The sequence below is a fragment of the Impatiens glandulifera genome, chromosome 6, assembly GCF_907164915.1.
Source record: "Impatiens glandulifera chromosome 6, dImpGla2.1, whole genome shotgun sequence".
NCBI classification, from domain to species: Eukaryota; Viridiplantae; Streptophyta; class Magnoliopsida; order Ericales; family Balsaminaceae; genus Impatiens; species Impatiens glandulifera.
Window position 1 is genome coordinate 51,897,151 of NC_061867.1, and position 17,639 is coordinate 51,914,789.

The 17,639-nt window shown below is 29.0% G+C and overlaps 1 pseudogene; it reads right to left on the reverse strand.

Annotated features, from left to right (window-relative positions):
- Positions 1 to 8,642: 8,642 nt before the first annotated feature.
- On the reverse strand, positions 8,643 to 11,448 carry LOC124943829 (annotated as a pseudogene).
- Positions 11,449 to 17,639: the final 6,191 nt, after the last annotated feature.

Here is a 17,639-nt window from a genome sequence, read left to right on the forward strand (position 1 = left end):
CTGCACAGAAACGAAAATCAAAGACATTAAAGATGGAAATTGGGACTCAGTCCTGAGAAGAAATCCAGAAGGACAGAGGATACTTGATCATATAAGTAACATACAACAACACGACAGACCAGATTTTCATTAATGGAAAGCTGAGGACAATGGGAAGCTGGTATTGAAGAAAATATGGGAGGTAACTCGGGAAAAAGCACACAAAGTAGAATGGGCTCCTCTTATATGGTCACGAAGATTTTCTCTAGACACCAGTTCATCATATGGCTCGCCTTCTGGGAAAGACTCAACACTCGTGATCGTATCAGCAAGTATATGAGCATCCCGGACACAAACTGTCTTCTATGTAGAGGAAATGAAGAAACCATAGATCACCTATTTGGGAGTTGCTGTATTGCTTTAGAGCTTTATGACATATTCTATAAAAGCCTAGAGCTGATCAGTTTCCCGAGCGAATGGAATGAAATCAAAGATGCAACACTACTCAAAGCCAAGGGAAATAAATTTGCAACAAGCGTGTTCAAGTGCGGCTTTGGAGCAGTGGTGTATAACATTTGGCAAGAACGGAATGCAAGGGTATATGACAGAACCCGCATGAGCGTTGAAGAGTTATGGAAATATATTATATCGGATTGTAGTGTCCTCGCGGGAACGTGGACAAGAATTCTAAGCACGGAGCAGAACTTTAATATCTGTAGAACTGGAATTTACCGTTTTTTAAACTCACTAGAATTGAAAGCATTGTAATTAGATAATTCATTTACGTTTTTAGCTTTTTAGCTTTTACTTAGAATGTCACGACTTCAAAATCATTCTAGGCCTGTCTAGAATGATCTCTTAAACTCGTGATTTTTTTCCCATTTTTGGGAATTTTTAATTGAATGACTCTAAGTCGTTTTTTCCAAAAAAAATCTTGATAAACTAAATCTTTAATGTGCATATAAATTCTAAATTATATCTATACAAGGATCAGAATACAAACTCTCACTAAAACTGTATATCATCTAAATATACAATATTCATATGAACAATATGTTCATGAAAGACTTCAGATAACAATATTTAGAGAACGAATTCGTAATTTAGAGTTTGTCCAAACAAGCTCAATAGATAACTAAACATTCTGAAATCTGTAGTTTTCAAATAGTTTGGCTTAGTTAGACACATATTACTCTTAAAGTAAAAGACTATAGATTATTGTCACGTAATATTTATAGTGGTCTTTCTATATAATTCATAATATGCAACCCCATGACAAAATTTTGAAGTAATATTCTTTAATTGAATGCCACAAAACACCTAATAAATTATACCATCATGTAAAAGTAATTAGTGTGTCTTCTTAATACTCTTACAAAATTATTTTTTTCAACTAGAAATTAAACTAAAATTATGTGACACGAATTTCTGACTATTTTGGTATCAAAAAATTTCGAATCAAAATACCAAATGATTTATATCCGATTCAATTTCACTATATGAGTATGTAATATTTTGTTCTTCAAATTTTACATTGCTTGTTTGGTTTCTTTCTACCAATTAGGATCTTTTAAGTATTTTTTCCAACATCATAAATATACTTAATTTCTTGATGCATCGTATCTTGAGCATACATTAGACTATTGTTTAATAAGTGTTTTGTATTTATTTATTTTCAAGGTTAATTTTGAAGTACTTACAAGAATAAATTTGACTCTATAGATATTTTAGAAAATCTAACAATTAAGATTGGTCAATTATTTAGTCCAGTTTACTTTCCTTTGAACGTATAAGGCATGACTTTAACTAAAAAATTTACTAGCTGTCTTAATTGAAACTTTAACCCATATATATATAAGTTGTAGTTTTTAATTATTCTCTCCAAATAAATTCATTATATGGAGATATGTCATAAATGTTTGTTTTCAAATAAAGAGTATCTAAAGTAGTTCCTTATTTCTTCATCATTAATGTGAATTTTCATTGCCCACAGTGATGTTTCTTTCACCATCAATTGACTTTTGACAACTAACTCAACTTTCAAACAAAGAGTATCTAAAATATTTCCTCATCTTTATTTGAATTGGCAATGTCCACACCAATGTTTCTTTCATCATCAATTGACTTTTGACAACTAACTCAATCGTATATCGACACACTTAGTTTAGATAATAACACTAAAGTTTACCATCAAACGCATCTAAGTATCGAAGTTAAATTAATCTTAGAACAAACAATACTCAAATATGTATTCTTTTATGCACCACTTTCTTTAGTGATTTTCTTTTTGGTGCAACATCTGTATTTTCTACAACTTCGTTAATTTATAATCTTTTAGGGTATGATTGGATGAGTGGAATTGGCATTGAAATTCTAATTCTAATTTCATTAGAATTGACAATGAATTACAATTCAATTCCTATGTTTTTTCATATAATTTTAATTAAATCTCAATTCCTATGTTTGAAAAATAAAATAAAATTAATTTTAATATATATTATCTATTTTATTAAAATATTGGTTTGACACAACCAATTAGAATAATAGAGTGTCAATAATGTTTTTCTAAGTTTCAATTTTCATTGAAAAATATCGGTTTAATATGTTAATTTCATAGATTAAAAAATAATATCAGTTAGACATTTTAGCTTCCTAAATTCAAAAATAAATATCGGTTCAACATGTTAACTTCATAAATTAAATATATATATATATATATATATATATATCAATTCAAAATGTTAACTTACTAGATTAAAAAAAGGCACCGGTTCAATATTTTAACCTCCTAAATTCAAAAACATATAACGATTGAAAACTTTAATCGTGTTTTAAATGATAAAATAATTATTTATTTTGAAAAAACATTAAAAAAAGAATGGAATTACAATTTCGAGATAAAAATAGTACAATTGAGAACTATATATAAATTAATATAGATTTATCTCCACTAGAATTCTAATTTAAATTCTTAATATTAAAGTGTCTTAAGAATTGTAATTGAATCCCCCAACCTCAATTTCAATTCTAATACCAATTTCAGGGTTACCAAACACACCCTAAAGTATTTGCTAAGTGATAACCATTTATGTTATTGTTTTGTTTTAATCTTTTTATTTTCTTACACACAATATGATGTGATTTCATATAGAGACTAAATTTCCATTTACACAATAGTAATTCACATCAAATTAACTTGAATGTGGATAAGAAAATTCAAATTAGATACATGAGAATATATTAATGTAATTCTAACTTTAATGCATTTAATTTCGAAACAAAATAAAATATATATTATGGTGTATTTTTTATGTTATCTTTATTCTAGTAATATCCTCAACAGTTTTAGATATAGTAAAAGAAACAAATTCTGGATATGACTTACAATTTTATCAATATAAATTGAAGTTAAGATGTTGACAAAGAAATTGTAAAAGAAGAAAAAAAGGAAAGTCCAAGTTCCTTTCTTCTTTGGCCAATCTTTTTACTTCTCTTCTCCCGACGATTTGATTTGTTATATCTGATGAATGAAGACCCAAAGAATGGATCTCCCCATTTTCTCTACCAAATCCCTACATTCAAAATTGGAAATGATCCGAGCAACCAAGTGAGGACAAAGAAGAAGGAAAAGACGAGGAAATTAGAATCTTAATTTCACCATTTATATAGTTTCAAGCATTTTGGGATTTCTGAACATTGGGGAGATAGTGAATTAAAAGTTTAAAGTTGGTTTAGGAATTCTGTAAACGGATCATTAGTAGTTGTTTAGGCTTTTTGTGAGCCTAAATTCTCTTTGTATAACTCTAATTTTGAAATGAACAATTAGGAATATGAGATATGTTGGTTGGCCAAAATGAGAAGGTGTGCAATATGATGATATGGTTCGGTGCAAAATATTTGAAATAATAGTTTGGTTGGTTGACCGAAGTATGGAGTAGCGATATTAGTAATGAGAGATCGATTGAGAATAAGAGATAATATGATTATTCGGTTGATGAACAACTAACAAGTATAATGGTTTTTCGAATTGAGATGCTATGTTAGTTGGACGAAGTGAGCGTATTTGTAATATGATGAGATGGTTGAGTGTAAAATTTTGAAATGATAGTTTGGTTGAGGAATAAAGTTATATGGTTGGTCAAAGTGATAGTAAGAGGAAATAATTATAATGATAAGATGGTTGGATGCAAAATGTTTGAAATAATAGTTCAATTAGATAATAAAAGATATGTTAGTTGTGGTCGAAATGACGAGGCATGTAATATGATGATATGGTCATGTGTAAAATGCTCGAAATGATATGTTCGGTTGGGAAAAAATTGATTTGTTGGTTAGTCAAAGTAAAAAAGTGGTAAGAGGTCAGTAAGGAGAAAGAGGTTGAAGTGTGAAGTTGCGAGACTAGTAATAAGATGTTGATTGAGAATAAGATAATATGATTTTGTTAGGATGGGGAACAAGGGTATATTGGTTGGTCGAAGTGAGATGCTATGTTAGTTGGCCAAAGTGAGAAGGTTTGTGATATGATAAGATGGTTGAGTGCAAAATGATTGAAATGATGGTTTAGTTAAGGAATAAGGTTATGTAGTTGATCAAAGTGATAGTACGAGAAAATGTTTGTAATGATGAGATGATTGGATGCAAATTATTCGAAATAATAGTTCAATTGAAGAATAAGGGATATGTTAGTTGTGGCTAAAATAAAGAGGTCTATAATATGATGAGATGATTATGTGTAAAATGTTTGAAATGATAGTTTTGTTGAGAAAACAATGGATATATTGGTTAGTCGAAGTAAAAATGTGGTAACAAGTGTTGGGAATAAAACAGAATAATCACCACACTTGTGATAATAAACTATTCCCCACTTGATTGGATCTTTAGGAGCGAGAAACAACAAACATAAAAAGGAAAGATAAATGAAACAAGAATACCAACAATTTAACGTGGAAAACCTCCTCAAATTAATGAGTAAAACCACAGGACTTTTGTTCAAAAGAAACTTCACTATAATCAAATGTTAAACACAAAACAAATGAAGATAAGAGCTAAATAAAGAAGAGATCTCACTATCTCTCTAAAAGTGTATGCTAGATGACTTTCAGATATGTTTTGATAAGTCACTTCCTCCACCTTTTATAGTAGAACGAGGACATCTCAAGAGTCTTTTTCCAATAAGACAACCCTGCCCTTATTTAATATAAAAGGACTCTTGAGCTTTTAGACTTCTGAGTTTCTGGGTTTCTGAACTTCTGGGCTTCTAGATTTTGGACTTCTTAAACGAACTGGGCTTTTTATTTCATAGTTGGGAGCCCAATCAAATAACCCAACAACAAGTCGGTAAAGAGAAAAATTGTTGGGTGAATAAAGATTGTTTGTTGGTTGAAGTGTGTAGTAGCGAGATTAGTAATGAGAAGTCGATTGATAATAAGAGATGATATTATTGTTCGGTTGGGAACAATGATATATTGGTTGGTCTAAGTGAGATGGTATGTTTCTTGACCAAAGTGAGATGGTATAATATGATAAGATGATTGAGTGCAAAATGCTCGAAATGATAGTTCGATTCGGTAGAATGAATATGATTTGAGATTGTTTGAGTAAATGTGTGTAATATGATGATATAGTTGGGGTGCAAAATGTTTAAAATAATAATTCGATTGTTGAAAATAAGGATATGTTAGTTAACCGCAATGAAAAGATTCTAAAATACGAATGAGATGGATGTTGTTGTCTCTATACAATATTGTTCGGTCAATGAGATTTGTTGGTTGACCAAAGTGAGAAGTCACCTAATTAATAATTTAGATGCCTGATTAGAATAAGAGATTATGTTAATTAAATATGTGAATGAGATTATTAGTTGACCAAATTGAGAATATATAAATACTAGAAGTGATATCTCCATTAGTAAGTACTTAAAGTGATATTTTGTAATAGTTAACCGTGCAATTAGTTCTAACTAAAACTCTTGAAGTTGAAGGTAGATATAGGGTCATAATTAATTGGGTAGTATTAATTTTATAAATTTATATATATTATTAATTTGAAGGTCTTATTTATATATATATATTTATATATATATATTTATATATATATATATAATTTGAATTTAACAATTTTAAGTGGTCAAATGGTTAACATTTCAAATTCCGGATAAGGGTTGAGTTCTATTTTGTGCGAATTTAGAGTGTATAATATAAAGAATAAAATGATGGTGATATATATGAGTGAGAAATTAAAGGAATGATAGTTTTAATAACAAATCCTTAAAAAATCAGATAGGATGAAATATGTGAATTTGAATTAGAAGAATAAAGGGATTGTGGTTCAAATATCGTTAAAATTTGAATCAGATTATAGTGAGAAGGATGGGGTATTGAGGATAATTTATTTTAATATAAGTTGAGTGATTTATTTTTAAATGTTAATCATATCAATTATATATTAATCATACATCAAATTATAAAAATATTAATAATCTTACGTGGTGTCAAGTTTGAATAATTATAAAATTTATATGAAAGAGATATAGTTCGAAGGATTAACAAATGATATGTTGGGTTAAAAAAACGACTACTCCAAACTTCTATAAAAGAGATCCGACATAGATAAAAAAAAAGGGAGACCACTTGAGCGAGAAAAGGAGACAAATCTTTATCTTAATTTATTGTGAGTGTTTTCTGGGGGAATTTGATCAAATAACCTCAAAAGAAGAGAGGTCATCTCAAAACTAACCCTCCTAAAATGTATTTGTAAATATAATTTTTTTTTTTTATAAATTCTGATTATTTTACCCTTATTAATTTTATTTTTTTTTATATTTTTTTTCTCTTTTCCTCTCATTTTCTCTCCTATTCTTTCTCTTTTCATCCGGCAACAAAAGACGCCTCCCCACTCCCCAAGCAACGCCGGAGGACGAAAACAGGTTCCCGACTCCAGCAGCATCGCCGGACCACAGACGCATGCAACTGTAGAATCGACTAGCATCATTTCCATCCAAATGGGCATGTTAATTTTTTTCATTCCCATTTAGCTGAAAACACAATAGCTGAAATAAAATATAAAATATGTTTGGTATGTTTGTAATGCTGTGTGAAATTGTGCACCATGCAAATTTGCATTTTACAACCCACGCTCCACTTTGCGTCCCACCACGCAATTTGCCTTTGCGTCCCACGCAACACGATAATATTGTTTTGTTGATGCAGCTTCAGAAATCTTAGTTTCTTGATGTGAAACATTTGATATCACTGTGTATAGTTGATTTAGCCCCAATCTATATCTAACATTATTCCCTAATTCAATGTAATTTGTATTCATAGTTATGTTGAACGGTTGCTGGACCGGTGTTCTAGAAGAGGACAGAAGAACAGTTATTACTGAACTTCAATATGTTGTAACTGAATGTCGTGTTGCCCAACTGGCTTTTGGGGCAATGGGTGAGTGCTTTGTATGATTAGAATGCAAATCCTCTTTGCGTCACTAATCAACTTAAATCTCATGCAGGCTTACTTATTATTGACATATTCTTACTTAATCAGTATCCCTGAGACCTGAGTGAGCAGTAGAATTCACACTAGACACATGACGATTAAAAAAATTATTGTTTGGAACACATTTTGAGGGTCCTTTATTACTGATTAACAAACTTTGGCATTTAGTTATTACTTTTGTAAGTGTAAGTTAACGTTGTTACTTCATTCTAACTAATGTTACAAACTGTATCATTTTCTCTTTTCTTCTACCAATTATATTATTAATTAGTAGCATGGTGTTTTATTTCATTCATATTCTGGAATTGATATTGTTGACACATATTATTGACTTATATATGTATAGCAACAAATAAGAATACATTAATAAGATAAAACTGTCACTTACTTTGGTAGAAAAATAACTCAAATATATTAGAAAAGTATTGAAGATTGTTTAAGTAGTCGTCGTGCTACAGTGGTCTCGTGGTCCGGCTATGCTCCTGGAGTCGGGGCTCGCGGGGGAAGCATCCTCCTGCGTTGCTTGGCGATCGTCGGTAAGTCAGTGCTCGCGGGGAAGCGTCCTCCGACGTTGCTTGGCGATCGCGGGGGAAGCGTCGCGGGCAAATACATTTTAGGAGGATTATTTTTTAGATGATCCCTCCTATGAAGATCATTTTATCAAATTCCCCGTTTTCTCTGAGGGTTATCATTTAGTTCTAGGAAATGTTCTAAAGATTCAGAATTCCGTTAAAAGCCTATTGTAAGTTGGTTTCATTATGTAATTAAATAGGATTTGCTTGAATCGTTTGTGTCCATCTTTGATTTATGTTTGAGTCTTTGAAAACTGCAACCTGTTATTTTTTATTTTGAATTAAAATATTAGCGGTCTGAAAGTCCTTTTTTTCTTTAGAATTAGAGTCTTAAACCCTATTTTGGATGATCAATTTTATCCTCATATTGTAAGTAAATCATAATTATTATTTTTTTCAAATACTTAAATAAGCAAGATTGAGCCAAACCTCCATTGACAAAAATAAACAATTAAATATAAACTTTAAAATTGATCTATATTTTATTTTATATTATTAAATAGAGTATACATGACTCACTTTAATAGTTTGCAAATTAATATTTGCAATAGAATAGTAACAAAGAACAATATTCATATATTTATGAATTCATCTAATCTCATTGAAGTAATACTTCTCTTGACATTCTCTTGACATACGGGTACCTTGTGTCCATCTTTCTAGCATCTTCAATGCCGCTTTCGGTTGATCCATAGAAACCATATGCCCCCGAGTCATGAACCTGATCGATCACACAAATTATTCAAACATTAATTAAACACACATATATATATATACTTTGATTTCTTGCCTTAAGGAATGTCAGATGTCTATATTCTTTAAGTTCTCCCTTCACAGCACCATCTACTTCATATGAAACTGAGAAAGTATTATTGAATTGTCTCTGACCCGGCCAATTCATCGTAGTAACCCACCTATAGATTCCTAAAATAGTTTTGTTGCAAGTTAATAATTAGTTGTTCTAATAAGAAAGAAAGAAAAAAAGTTTTGATAATTCATTACCAAGCCAATTCATGATGAGATCTCGATCTCCTGCATATATCAAAACCTTAATTCCATCTTCAAGGAGTGTAGGAATTTCCACTGCATGATTCCTCATATGTGATCATTAATCATCGCATCAAAAACAATATCGCTCAAGGATACAAATCGAATATTGCCAACTCCAAGGGACATTTTAACCGATGCCTTATTTAACATTTTTTCCATATACGAGAAATCATAACACATTTCACCCACACGTTCCTTCCGAGTGTCGTAATACTGTAAGCACCATCGATATCGTTACACTCACAACAAAAATAAATAAAATGTAACATTCATTCATTCTTTACATTTCTATTATAACCATAATATCCCAATAAACGTTTGAATATGGCAGTACAAGAAAAATATGCATCCCTACAGCTGATTCCTCCTCCTCCTATCCTTGCATCTAAATTTTATTTTTAAAACATGATTATGACAATTGAAACAACATATATATATATATATATATATATATATATATATATATATTGTAAAAAAGAGAAAGATTACTGCATCTAGCTGCGTCTTCCTCGCATTTTGGTATCAATTTGGCGACACTTCTAACTCCAATTTCTGTGATTAGTCCATTATTTGAAGCATAATCTATTAATGACTTGTATTGAATAGCAGGGTGTGTCAATCCATTTCCAATAGCAATACCCTGTTGTATAAATAAGTTATCATCACAGAGATGAATGAACTGAAATTAATCAATCAATTAATTAATAAATATTACCTGAAGGTTAATGTGAGCTCCATCTCCGTTATTGTTTCCATTACGAATCTGAGAGGCTAAGGCAGGGATATAGTGACCGGCATATGATTCTCCTGTTATTATGTAGAGACCGTTCCTCAAATATTGAGGATGCTCATTGAAAAATACCTTACATATATGATAATAACAAGATCAGTATTCATTGATTGTTTTTGTAGAAGTTAGCTAAGAAATTAGACTTGCAAGAAGTCATATAAGTCATTGCTAACACACTCTAGATCGGTACAAATATCAGAGTGATCTGAACTATAGCTGAAACCGGTGCCTATGGGCTGGTCGATATAGATTATGTTCGACACCCGGTCCCAACCAAAGTCATTCCAGTAAAGAGTTTGGTTCATAATCTTGTAAGGACCGTTTTCATAAAACAGACCAATTGAACTGCTGGTTCCAGGTCCTTCATTCAACCATATCACAACTGGGTCATTCAAAGAAGAAGTAAAACATCCTTAGTCACCAAATCCAAATAAAGGTAAATGAATGATTGAATACATTACAAATATATATATATATATATTTTAATTAAGTAAAACTGGCATAACAACCCCCCCAAAAAAATAGGGTCATTCAAAATATAACAATCCTGATCTTAGTGCTTTTTATTACGTGAGATTGTTTGATTAGAGAGATTGATTGATATTTGGACTTTAAATTTTTTTAATTATTTTATCTAAAATATAACTATCATTTTATTTATATAATTATTTTTTTCTATTAAAAAAAAAAAAAAATACATTTCATTTAATTATTTAAAATTCATTTTTATTCAAGATAGATAAAATAATTAAGGGTACCTTGATCTTTAATCAACCAAAAAAAATGTATTTTTTTTCAAAATTTTAATTAAAAAATTTGTTTTTTTGAAAAAATTATAAGAAAATCCAAAAAATAAATATCAGACTAGATTATTTCGATTCTAATAATTATTTTTTTAGGGTTGGTTTGATAGGGTTATTTGTATATTTTTATAAATTTTTGAGTATTATTTATCTTTCAAGTTTGTTTACTTACTAATAATATTTGTTGGTGAAAATATTTGTAGATCATATCTAATCCTTCCTTTTACCTACATGTTATTTTTATTCTTTCATTTTTTCCTAGTTAATCCAAAATGTTTTCTTCATTTTATCGTATCCATCCTAATTTTTGAATCAGTCCTTAATCAAAGTAATTCTGGTGGAAATTAAACCCGTGATCTTTTAGTCTCTTATATTGACTCTTAAATTACATTATAAAATGTTCAGTTAATGTTGCATTTTAGAAAAGACAAGTACCTTGCATCACGCGAGTGAGGAAGTCGATAATAGCCTGCGTAATGACCCAAATTTTGAATCGAAGTCCCTGGATCACCAAGGGCTTGGAGGTGGAATTGATTTTCGACCAATGATGATGGCATTGCATCGGGTAATAGACGGGAAGAAGGGTCACCAGAGTTGACGGTAGAACTAGGAAACAAATTTAAACTCTTGATAATCCTCTCCACTTCCGTAATAGTCGAATTAACCTTTGATGTTCGCAGGGAGGACAATGATGAAAGAATTGGACATGAGAAGAAAATTAGAGGAAAAAGAATTAGACAAGAGAGCCCTCTTTGTGCCATATAGATTTACATGTAATATTGTTTTGTTGGACTGGAATTTATAAGAAGATTTGCATGTGTACAGTGTGATAGAGATAATAAAATACCAATGTTTTTTTTTCATATACCTCAATTCATTGTTTATGTATAATATTTTTTATGCTCAAATTCTTTTTATTCGATTTTATTTTGGAATTAGTTCTATATTCAAGAACTTAAGAATTTATTTATCTTGGTTTTTTATTATTGTGATATTTTAATTATAATTGTTTATACATATTATAAAGATATAGATAGAGTAGTGAAAATAATTTAAAACAAGAATTTATAAAAAAAAAATCAAATTATTTTCTAGGCTCCTCTGGGCAACTAATGTCGTTTTATCGGTTAATTTAATTAGTTATATTTCAACCCTCATTGTTTAACCCTCATTGTTTAGGAACTCAAATAAGTTCGTTCTTGTTGTGACCTCATTAAATTGTATTATTGTTGAATCATTTCTATTAGAAATTTTAATTTTGTTAATTATTATTATATTTTAATATTTATATCATATTCATTTTGTAGTTTTATTTTCTATTATTTACTAATTAATTTTTTTTATAAGTAACTCTAATTGATTTAATAAGAAATAATTTTTTTAAAATATATTAATTTAAATAAAATATACTTTTAGGTTGTAATCTCAATTTTATATACTTTCACCCAAAACTTTAATATAATCCATTTCATTGAGCAGATTGCTTAACTTTCAATACAAATATACTCAAATTTAATTTAGGCAAACAATAAGGAATATGCAGTTTATTCTTTCTGGATTTTAAAATAATTTACAAAATAAATGGACACGATTAATTATATATATAAAAATAATAGGATATGAAAATATTTATTGTTATCTCACATGATTTAGAAAATTTATAAATTCTTTGTTTTTCTCAAAAGTAAATAAATAATTAAATCTAATAAGATATTGTGAATCTAAAAAAAAAATAAAAGTACATAATAAAAATAATTGTTTTATACTAACACAATAATATGTAAATTATTTTTGTATTATAAAATAGATAAAATAAGAACAAAATATATATGAAAATTTAATTATTTTTTGTTAATAAAAAAGTATATATATCGTATTAATATATATAATGTAAGAGTGGTTTTTATAAAAATATATATTAATAAATATTATTAATAATTTATTTTATCAAGTAATTAATTATATTTAATTTATTAAAAGATCAAAGTCACATGACACATCATTCAATGATTGAAATATATAATATATATTATGGTTAATATTAATAAACTCAAATATTTTACAATATAATAAAAAACTATTACTGGGTTAAATTTATATATTTTTTATTAAATAAGATTTGAACTTTAAGCTCTCTTTGTATTTTATTTATAATTTTATTTATTTTTGTTATTTATGTATTTAAAATGTCTTGAACAATTTTAATAAAATTTAAAATAATAAAATAATACTTTTAACCAAGATAATTTTTTTTCTATGTGACCATAAACAATTTGTAGGTCTTATTTTTCAACTTATTTAAAAAGTTTGCGATCTTAAAACATTTTTACCTTGTCTTTAAGGATGGTATATACGATCCGAAATTGGTCTGCCCTATACACTTTAGAAAATGTTTAGTCGATTACCTTGTTAAGTTATGTGGCTTATCTTTCTCTTGAATCTCGTAAAATTAAATTAGATCGACTCTCTAAAGAATCATCTCGTCTTAAATTGAGATGAGGAAGATAGACATGATTTTGGCTCATTTTAAGAGTCGCAACTTAGTTTGCTCCGAGAGAAATAAGAAATAATTTTTTAAAAATTCTTTTGGGCTCAGCGCTTAGTTAAAGGACCTTTGTCCCTATGACCCACATGCCCTTCCAAATGGAGAGTCTATACTACAAAACATTTGACAGTGAAATTTATTACACTTTTATTTTGCTTCCAACTTGAGTTATTCATCTAAGAATATAGCCTAAATCTAAAAAGACTACGCTTATTTCATTCCTTTAAGATGTCTATGGTGTTTTTAGCTTTAGACAAGACTAACATTATAATTATGTCGGACCCAAGATTCGGTAGTGGGGTGGGCTTAAAAAAAAATTATGGTGGGCTAAAATATAAAACGAAATTTTTTTTGATAAAACAGGTAAATAAAGGTAAGTTTTACCATTTTTTAATAATTAAATAAACAAAATAGTAAATTCTATTGAATTTTTATAAAAAAAAATAGGGGTTAATGTCACATTTTCACCGTAAATTTTTTTTCTTAGGGGTGGACTTCAGCCCACCCGAGCCCCTACATAGATCCGACCCTGAATATAATGTACTTGACAAAACATTAATAATGAGAGGGCTTAAAGGAAGCATAAATGTGAACATGTCCGAAATTGAATTTTTATTAATTTTTTGTTAGAATAATTATATTATGTCATTCAATTATTTTTTTAAATTTTATAAATTATTTATACATAAATAATGGCTAATGAAATCGAAATGACCAAAGGTCTAAAATCAAACCAGCCTCAAAATACTATTTAGAGATGTTTTTACCTCTAAAGTTGGCTTAGATAACATAAAGTCATAATTGGTAAGGCATATACATGAGATACAAAGGGATGGTGATCAAATCCCATTCAAGAACATAATCACAACATCCAACAATGGCTAGGAATCAAGCTGGAGTTTCAAATTTTATCCAAATATTCTGTGCATGTGCTCAAACTTAAGAAATAATTAACCATTTTTTCAAGAATTTTGTGCATGTGCTCAAACTTCAACACAACAGTGATTTTCTTCCACAAAAGGTTTCCAAATCGATTATAAATGATTCTAAATCATCTCTTTCAAACTTATGCTTGAAGGAGAGAATTTAAAATTTTCAACGGAAGTTCAAATTTAGACAAATTTAGATTATGATGATTCGTTATAGTTCTGATATATTATATAGTTCCTAAATCATTCCTAGATCATCTTAGAGCAAACAGATTGAAGAACTGCGAAGAAATGAGACAGTTATGAACTCAAGAACTTCAGAACCAAATTCAATCAAGTTCTCGATTATAGGTAAAATTGATCCTTACAAGTAATGTAGAAAACTTTCTAAGACCTTCTAGCATATTCTTATCCCAAAATCTCAATCTTAGAGAGCTCCTATACAATTTGAGGATTTTTACGACGACCTACAACTCAAATTTCACTAACTTCCTCTCTAACTCCCTTCTAATTGACCTAGGATAACTATTTATATAAATCATAACCTCTAATATAATGCTTAGAATTTTTAATCTAGATCTTTCCAAAATCTTAATAATCTAAAAGCCAAAAACTTTTCTTCACGGCCCTAGCTTATCGAGCCTCTGTGACTAATTTAGTTTTATTTGAGTTGTCTATAAATAGGGTCCTTCTATCGCGTTTATATTTGTTGGTAAAAAAATGGGACAACAGATTAAGCATGTAGCCTACATACACACTTAACCATTTAACCAGGCGCAAAATTTGCCACCTAACGGACTCAAACTTAGAACCTTAGGGTGAGAATATTCACCTCTTGTTGCCGCTGGGCTAAAAGTGGGGATTATATATTTTGGTCATAATTCACTTTAATTGAGTTTATAAAAAAAAAAGTAAGAATCCATAATGTCTGTTTTCCTTATTTATCTTATCTCTAATGCAAACTTTGAACTTTGCATTAGATTATTTTAAAATATTCAATCAAATTTATAAGCATGAAAATTTAATATACCCCAATTTATAATTTTAAAATAATATTTTGAATTTGAAAAATTCAAAATAATCCAAATGAGAGAATCAAAGTTAAATTAGGATTAATTATTATGATAATTAAATCTTTATTAGAAAAATTAATCAAAAATCAAAAATAATTTGGGATTAAAATATTTTATTCATTTTACCCAAAATAAACCAAAATAGGGTTTTAAATGATTTAATTATAATTTTAGACATAAATTATGTGTAATTTATAGCCTAAAATAATTAAATAAATATCCCAAAATACCCAAAAATAAAATAAAATTAACATAATTTTTATTATGTTTTCAAAAATATTTTGTGTATAAATTTGGTGAAGAAAAATGAAAGAAGGGATGATACTTTAATATTATTATGGGCAAATTACCTAGGTAGCCCTCAAATTACTTCCATCGCTTACCTTTAGCACTCAAATTATTTTTTAAAACAAATTACCCTTTAAACTCTTTGAAAGGTCACCAATGACCCTCAAACTATCAGAAAGGGTCACTAAAGGCCCTTCTATCAATTTTTCCGTTACAATATAACATCCCGAATTAAAACCCTCATTTTTAATTATCATAATGACTCTTCATTTTCAACCATCATTCTTAACTTTACATCTTCTCTACGATAACCTACTTACATAATACCGTCTTTCTTTTTTCCATAGATTTGTAGAGAGAAGAGTCTTCTAGAGAAGTATAAAAGTCCTAAGTTGTGATCGGTGCGAGAGAATGGTCTACTAGAGGGATAAAGAGAGACAGAAGATAAAGTTCATAGTATCAGAGCAATGGCTTGGATGATTAGACCTAGAAATTGTGATTTTAGTTCCAATTGAGTATACGGTAAGTATTTGTTATTGTATACCTAGTTCTTAGTTTTCTTCCTTAAGATATATTATTTTTAAATATATTGTTCCATGTATTAGTTATAGTTATCTCATTTGTACCTAATTATAAATCATTTTTCAATCAATCATTTATGAACCATCACATCACTAATTTCATATACTAAAATACCCTATATTTTAAATTATTATTTTTATTTTATTTATATATCAATACCTTTTAAGTATTTTTATCAAAAATAATCATCTCCTCAAAATCATCACCAATTATTATTTTTTTTCTCCCTCTAAGTTTTTTCAAAACCCCAATCCGAACTAGGCCTATTATATATATATATATATATATATATATATATTATGTAACTTAAATACAAGATATCTAGATATCTAACTATTATTTAATTGTCTTTTACCTTACCAATTCATCTCAGTAATCCACTTATATATTCCTTGAATAGTTTTATTATGAGTTAATAATTATTTAATATAATAAGAAAGAAATAACAAAAGTTTTGATAATTCATTAATAAACCAATTCATGAAGAGAATATATACATTCTTCATTAAAACCTTAATTCCATCTTCTTCAAGAAGGGAGGAATTTTCACTGCACGATTCATCATCCAATCATTAATCATCATATCATAAACAATATTACTCAAGGATACAAACTGAATATTCCCAACTCTAAGGGAATTTCTAACCGTGGCCTTATTTAACATTTTTTCCATATACAAGAAATCATAACACATTTCACCCACACGTTCCTTCCCAGTTTCGACATTCATTCATTCCTTACATTTCTATTAGAACCATAATGTTCCAATAAAAGATTGAATATGGCAGTACAAGAAGAATATGCTTCCATATAGCTCCCTCCTTCTTCTCCTATCCTTGCATCTACATTTTATTTTTAAAACATGATCATGAAAATTGAAACAATATATATATATATATTGCAAAAAAAGAGAAGATTACTGCATCTAGCTATGTCTTGCTCGCATTTTGGTATTAATTTGGCGACATATCTGACTTCAGTTTCCATTGTGAATCCGAGAAAACAGTCCTTACAAGATAATCAACAAATCTCTCATCTGAAGCATAATCTGTAAATGACTTGTATTGAATTGCAGGGTGTATAGCTGAAACCGGTGCCTGTGGGCTGGTCAATATAGATTATGTTCGTCACCCGGTCCCAACCAAAGTCATTCCAGATAAGAGATCTGTTGATAATATTGTAAGGACCGTTTTTATAAAACAGACCAATTGAATTGCTGGCTCCAGGTCCTCGATTCAACCACATCACAACGATTGAGTTATGGAGCATACACTTATAATAAACTCTACATTGTTAATTAGAGTTTATTGGGTTTGTATTTGGTTTTGGGCTTGAGCCTGACCAAGAGTTATTTAGATTTATTACCTGAATGTTTACCCTATAAATATGTGATTATTAAGATTTTACATGGTTAAGACATAATTCTAGAGAGATAAAGTGTGAAACAAAAACTCTGTATTCTTTCTTCTTCTTCATATGAAATCTGGTGGTGGCTAAAGTGGATGTAGCTCAATTTGAGTGAACCACTATAAATC